The 7,200-nt window shown below is 37.9% G+C and overlaps 1 non-coding gene across 1 annotated transcript; it reads right to left on the bottom strand.

Annotated features, from left to right (window-relative positions):
• Positions 1-741: 741 nt before the first annotated feature.
• TRNAS-GCU (transfer RNA serine (anticodon GCU)) lies at positions 742-823 on the bottom strand. The gene has a single exon. It is a non-coding gene; the product is annotated as a tRNA-Ser (tRNA).
• Positions 824-7,200: the final 6,377 nt, after the last annotated feature.

Below are 7,200 nucleotides of genomic sequence, written 5' to 3'. Positions count from 1 at the left end.
GTGGCTTCGTAAAACGAATGCACAACACAGTATATTCAAAATCGGCTACTAAACACTATTTTTCCCCATTTCAAACCACTTTTCAACCTTATAACAAGTCTTTGTAACTTTAATCGTAATATTGCCTTTTTCATTTTTAATATTATCTGTGGTTCTACAGTCCTTAAAGGACCTTAGCATCCTCACACATCATTTTACATATTTGTTAGGACTCGTAGGACGAGTGATCTACCTGTACACAGGGCAGCACAACACAGAGAGATGCGAACAAACATCAATGCCTTGAGTGAGATTCGAACCCACGGTCCCAGTGTCCGAGTAAACAAGGCCCACGCCTCAGACCGCGCAACCTGTGACTGAGTTCAAATCTTCATTGTCTTCTAAATTTGAAGTTTTCTGAAATATCTCACCACCAAAATTCTGCAAACATTGTATCAACACGCCCAGCCCACTGACGATCCATAAATTTTAATATTCCAACAACCACAAAGTTCTTCACTGACCCTAATTAAAATATTAACCAACAGAAGAACGGACATTTTCCCAAACTTCGTATCTTTTAATTGTTCTCAACCTGTAAACAACTTCTGGTTCAGACTGGACACAGAATATAGTTTTACAAAATTATTATTTTCTTTTGCAAACGCAAAATTTCAGGCTCTGGAATTGTTACTGTCGAATTATATCACAGAGTCTAAGTTGCTAGATCAAATTTACAGAACAAATATCACGACAAAATTTCGACGAGGATGGGATTCGAACCCACGCGTGCAGAGCACATTGGATTAGCAGTCCAACGCCTTAACCACTCGGCCACCTCGTCCGCTTGCAGGTAAACCTCAAAAACACATATTACTGGTTCGGTAACCTGGAAGGGCATATCACAAACTTTTACTCTCCCTCTGATTATTTTGTAGGCCTATTAATTTTCTTCAAGGTTTATGAAAACAGCAAAAAGCCCTTAGTTCGAGACTCATTATAACGCTGTTCAGGATACAGGAAACTGTTGATTAAATCAAGATCATGTTTATTTCGAAATATGTAAGACATTTTTAAGTTGTGTTAGAGTCGTGTTTTGTCACAGGACCAAATCGTAGATCAGAGATATTAGGCTGTTATAAGTAAAATTAATTTCAGAGTAATAAGTTTTGAAGATAAAACATGCATTGAACTCGTTCAGTATAGGGTAAAGTGGTGGCTTTCGAACAGTGAGTAAGTTTGTAACTTAAGTTCAATTTCTTAGTTATTCCTACAAAATTTCACAACGCTTGTGTGTTTTAAGGTAGGTGCCCTTTATTCGCGTCCCCCCCCCCAAAAAAAAAAACAGATTTAGGTGGGACATTTCAAAGACAGAACGACCATGAACCTTCATTGTGCGGCCATTTCCAATTTCCCTACAACACGTAACAGACAGAAGGGTCACAATTAGGTAACCTGCATTTGATTTAAATTGTTTAAAGTCGGAAAAAATCAACTAAATCGAAACATAAGGAATCTTTAATATTATCAACACCAACAAGTAAAACGAATTTACGATGAATAGGTCTACACTCCTGCCCCTACGTAATTTACTGTGGCTTTTATCAAGACAGTTATAACTAATTTACATAGAAATAAAGGTATTTTTGGTTATTTTATAAAATATCTACCCCCGTATTTTTAGCCAAGTTGTTGTTGAAATGAAAAGGATATCATAATTTTAAGCCGAATTTTTGGACTTTTTAAATATCAGATTATTTGTACCCTATAAAATTCTCGGACAGAGTAACTTTTAATCCGGTCTTCGTAAAGTTAGAGAATTGTTAAATACTTTACTCAATCCACGACTATAGACTATCTGATGTGTAAAACATCAAGGTGATGATGTATGGAGATGATGTATTCTGGGATGATAACGCTGTGTATTCTTGAAGACGTTTATCGACGTTTCAGATATCTCGCTGTCTACATCATCAAGGCGATGTCATCGCTCTGATGGTGAATTTCTACAAGGATAAACAACGCTAATTTAATTTAGAGTTTCATCTTCATACTCGTAGCCGTGAGGATATGAAATGTCACCAAATTGTTTTATGTTTTTATTAACACTGACGGATTAACATCGATTCTGGACTTAAATTTCTTATACTATTGGTAATAGCCACGGTGGTCTAGCGGTTAGAACGCTGGTCTTGTAATCCTGGGGTCTCGGGTTCGATTCCCGGCGGTGCCCGAATTTATAACTTGTGTTGGGCAAGACCGTGGTCTAGGCAACACGCGGTTTTCCTCCGTGGCATCCCAACAATTACTCCATTCACACACAGAAGAAGGCAATGGCAAACCACTTCTGGATCATCTGCCAAGAACGTATATGAACAGGTCCCAGTCCGAGAAAAGGAAGGAAGGATCCTGTTCATATGGACCTGTCGTCAGACAGAACACTAAATAAAAATAAATAAATACTATTGGTAATAACTTACATGAAATGTAATATCATAGCCCGTGATCATGGTTAGAATATTAGATCTAACCCAGGCTACTTAAAACTTTATCCGTGCTTACGTCTGAAAGACAGACATGTAACATAATCTTTTCACTTCGTAAAGAAGATATGAAAGGATTTATTTGTTCTTTTAGTTAAAAAAAGAATTTAACTAGTTCCTTTGTTGCATAAAGACTTCATCAACGTTGATTTGAGTCAACACCTCCTTCCATGCGGGCGTTAACTGCTTGTAATTGCAAATTCCCCCACTATAACCTCGCGGGAGTGGGCCCCATGTCTGTAAGCAGACCTTAGCTGTCTATGCGAAATACTGTAGTCAAGATGACGGCAGTTCGATCTCTGCCCAAAGGTGTGAACATTCACATCCCACCAGCTGTTAATTCACGACGTAGCCTGTAAACCGACCTTTTGACGCTCAAACTTCCTACTTGAGACGTCCTGGGATTCGATTCTGTTTAGGGAGACCATCTACCCTGACCGAAACTTGGTACATGGCCGAATATAGCATAAAACTAACTCAGTAAAAGCTAAAAATGAAAGAGAATTTTGACGCATTCATCATTAGTGATTAGAAATCTTGCTGTTATTCCAATTTGTCTGAATTTCGCTCAGAGTTGCCGTTCAACTAACCTGCAGGCGTCAGTCTGAATATATACTGCGTCTTCTCTCTTTGCCTTCGCCAACTTCGACTTGCTCACTCCCCAACCGCAGCGAACATTATCCCCCGTCAAAAAACAGGTACTACAGACAGTGGGTGGGTTGGTGGAAGCCACGCCCCTCTGCGGCAACCTGCCCCCTCCTTGTTTTGAGCGTCGAGATCAAGAAAGCAGGAGTGATATAAATCAGATGTCCGTGGGCTCGGGGTTGGACCTACCACTTTCTATGGTCAGCAGTGGCGTTTCAAGGTTGTCTCGGTTTGCCCTGTCAGTTGGCAGTCTCCACATGACAGGTAATGAAATGATGATTTCAGCATTCCTCCGAAAGGGACTGAGAAAAACCATGAAATACGCCTTGGCTTAGGGCCGAGAGTCTGCTTGCTGTGTTCCCTTAAATAATATACTGTATAGAATATGACGTATTTCGTTAATATAGAACCTGCAAATTACCTGTCAAAAATAATTGAAAAATATAAAACAGCAAACACGAAGTCTTAATATTATTTCATCACTAAAAATCCTGTAACAATATCACCATGGTAACGGTTATAACAACACATTAGGCTATCTCTTAAGTCTCAAAATCCCTTAACAGCATTGAACCAGGCAGAAAACGTAAGGTCCGAAATATCATAACACCGAATTATCACCAACTCCGATTGCTATAAGCTATTAGCTACATAGATAAATTAGGTATCACTGGACATGGAGTCTGACAATGACAGAACCCGGTCCCTCTGCTAGATGTTGTATCACGCCAAATAAATATTTCCTAAGTCCAGCGACGTTTTAGCAGGACCACAGAGCGAAAACAACGACTTCGATGACAACAAGAAAACTGATTTTACAAAGAGTAAATAATTTAATTACAAAGGAACGGAGTCGGATTAAAGATTGTGCAGTAAATCTGTGCACAAATGAGAGCTGATTGATTTTTCTGTATCGCCAACGAAAAAAAAGTCTGAATCGAAGTCTGTCACAAAACTGAATGACTTTTGAAAAAGACAATAGAATAATTGTTCGCGATTTGTGTGATGCTGGAGAATTTTGAAAATTTCATATAGCTGAGAAAAAAAATTATAAGAACATAAAAACGAAAATATTTTTTTAAGGCTTATTGAGATACTTTCCTAATGTTTTGTTCTAATTTTCAGAGGCTCAACGAATACGAGGATCGCTTTATCTTAGAATGAGAGACGAGTTGTACATACAAGAGGGTTCGTGACAGGGTGCTTTGAATGAGGGTTGGGAAGGGAGCTGTTGAAGGAGGCGTGAGACTTGTTAAACAGCGCAGAAATTAAGGCAGTCTGTCAACCCCCCCACCCCTTTATTTCTTGAATTTACAACACAAAATACACTACATCCTTACCCAAATAACCCACAATTCAAAGTTTCAATCTCCTTTTCCTATTAGACAATACATCGATTCTGTTTCTTACCAAACCCTTGTTTAGACTCTATGAAAGAAATTTACAATACGAATATAAATTTTACCTGATTTAGGCCTGTAGGCCTATAGCCTACTTCAACAGACTTCTACATGCCTTAAAGACAAAATGTATAACTCAACTTACATAATTTTTAAAAATTAAATACTGTAGTCTACACATTTAATAAATTCTCCGAATGAGAATTATTTAGCGTAGTAGTACAGAGTACACGTTAATCGAAAAGTCACGCAACACATACCTAACACATGTTCTATAAGACTATTATGTCCCAGTTAATAATTATGAACTGATAAAGATATTTCATCCTACGATATTCATAGGCCTCTATCCAACAAAATAGGTCAGTTGCCAAGAATTTGAACATATTAATATTAAAGCCATCTTATTGTGGAATTTTGATTCATCTCAGTTATTATCTTCCGTGGACACCATTCACTGTGTCGTTGCATCCTTCCCTCTATCACACCTTCAGGACAATTAACTCTCTCCGTGCTCCCGTCTAAATTTATGATTCTTCTTCTCCAAAACCGCTCCAGCTCTTCAATCCCTCATTTTACTATCTTCTTTCTTTCGCCTTTCTATCCTGTGGATCATATTCAACCACCTTCTCGTTCTCTCTTTCACACACGAACGACAAATCAGGCCCCAAACTTTGAACAAGAGTGGCTTATGCATCATCTCTTACGTCCTGATTACGACCTATACTGGGTCCAAAGTTTCCCTGCGTGTAATTACTGTCTTATCCTATGTGCATTTCGAGACCTCACTGTTGAGTAAGCCAAAACAGTAAGCAATTTTATATTTTAGAATATTCAGATTCGATTTAATATTTGTAACGAATCTTTAAGTATATCTAAATATCAGTCAATTTAAGACGTATACATATTCTGAAAGAACACAAAATGTAACAAACGCTAAATCTTGAGACACATCGGAACGCTAATGTAGCGATTCTTTAAAAGAGGATAAATTTACAACAAAAATGTCCAAACGACCTCAGGTACAAATGTGTTAAAAGATTTTTATGATCTAGAACAGACTTCTTAGGGGATACGTGAAATTTAAAAAAAAATTATTTTATTATAAACACTGAATAATTAGTAATATAATTTATTTAATTTATTTTAGATGTAGATTATATACTATGTAATAATTTGAATTATACACCAACAACTTTGGGGGGTACAAAGTTGAAGAGAAATTATATTTGGGGGTACACGAACAAAAAAGTTTGAATACCACTGATCTAGACGTCTCAAAAATAGTCTTACAGTCAAATTTGAAAACAAATTAGAACTATAATATTTTACCTTTGTTTATTAAGTTATAAGGATTTAAAAACTGCTTCCAAATTTTGCTAGCTACTAAAAGAATATTTCCACATTTTGATAAGAATAGCCCTCCCCTAAGTCATGAGACGAAATGGACACATAGAACTTACACATTTTAATCATCCCCCAAAAGAAAAAGTCACTAGGACCATTTTAGTTCGAAACTACTGTTCCTTCCACTCCTACTTGCCTGACTCTGTATTTTCTCTCTTTCTCTCCATCACTGTATGTGGGATGCTGGGCGCGATCACACCTGGACCATTTCCCACACTAGCTACAAGGCGAGGGAGGACGGTCGAGAGGGTAGAGACGCGAAGGGGTGAGAGGGAGGAGCAGTGGATGCAACATCATGACAAAATGGCAAGTGTATATAAAGACAGGAGACCTTGAGGACGTCTGCTGTTAGGATCTCGGCAGTCAGCAACGCGGCTAAAGTTAAAGGCAGTGAGTGCTCTGTGTTAAATGAAGGACTGGTGTGGTGTGGGCTGGTGAGGGCTTATCAGGACATCGAGGGCACGAGAAGGTCCGGCCGTCACAGTGTCTTGCATGCGGAGAATGGGAACAGGTGAGCTACGTCAGTCGGTCTCACGCACTGAGGAAACTTCTCTTTGCATTCTAATTAGCAAATCTTACGTTTATCAGAAAACACTCGAAAAAAAAATGTATTGAGAGTAAAGATAAGTTGTTTTGTGCGAATAATTATTCCGGGCTTCGCAAAGTCACTATTGCGCCGTCTGAATAAAAATGCTGAAATATTAGATCTGATTAATTTGTTGTCGTTCTAATATTTTCATTCAAAATCTTGTGCTGGGATTCTTTTCTCTCCCAAACATGGGAAGACATGTTTTTTGTTTTATGGTTTAGAAATAAGGCTGGAAACTGTAATCCGTGCCTGAGTACACTGAGTTTCCACAAGAGTTTCTTACACCTTGGCACTCTGAATGAACCTAGCTAGGTGTATACACACACACAACATCCAGATACGTTTGGATTATAAGTGAGTTAACAATTTAATGTCTGATGGCGATTTGCCTCGTAACATTTCTGCATTAACAACTCGTAAAATTTCTAGTGTTAGCTACTCTTATGCACTATATCTTACAGTGGACTGTACGTCATGAGTTAGCGTTCTGGGTTCGTGCACAAATTACCGTAGATCAAATTCCACTCGGGTAATTTTTATCAAATATTTATAATTTTAAATTGACCTATTTTATAAAAATTCTATTACAATTATTAGGTTCATTATCAGTACATTGTTACATTTCTCGGAGACCTTG

Source organism: Zootermopsis nevadensis, unplaced genomic scaffold (genome assembly GCF_977971745.1).
Source record: "Zootermopsis nevadensis isolate Lab colony 2312 unplaced genomic scaffold, Znev_1.0 Znev_ptg000006l, whole genome shotgun sequence".
Classification (NCBI taxonomy): Eukaryota; Metazoa; Arthropoda; class Insecta; order Blattodea; family Termopsidae; genus Zootermopsis; species Zootermopsis nevadensis.
Note: the sequence above shows the minus strand (reverse complement) of the source record. Positions and strands in the feature narration are given on the sequence as shown.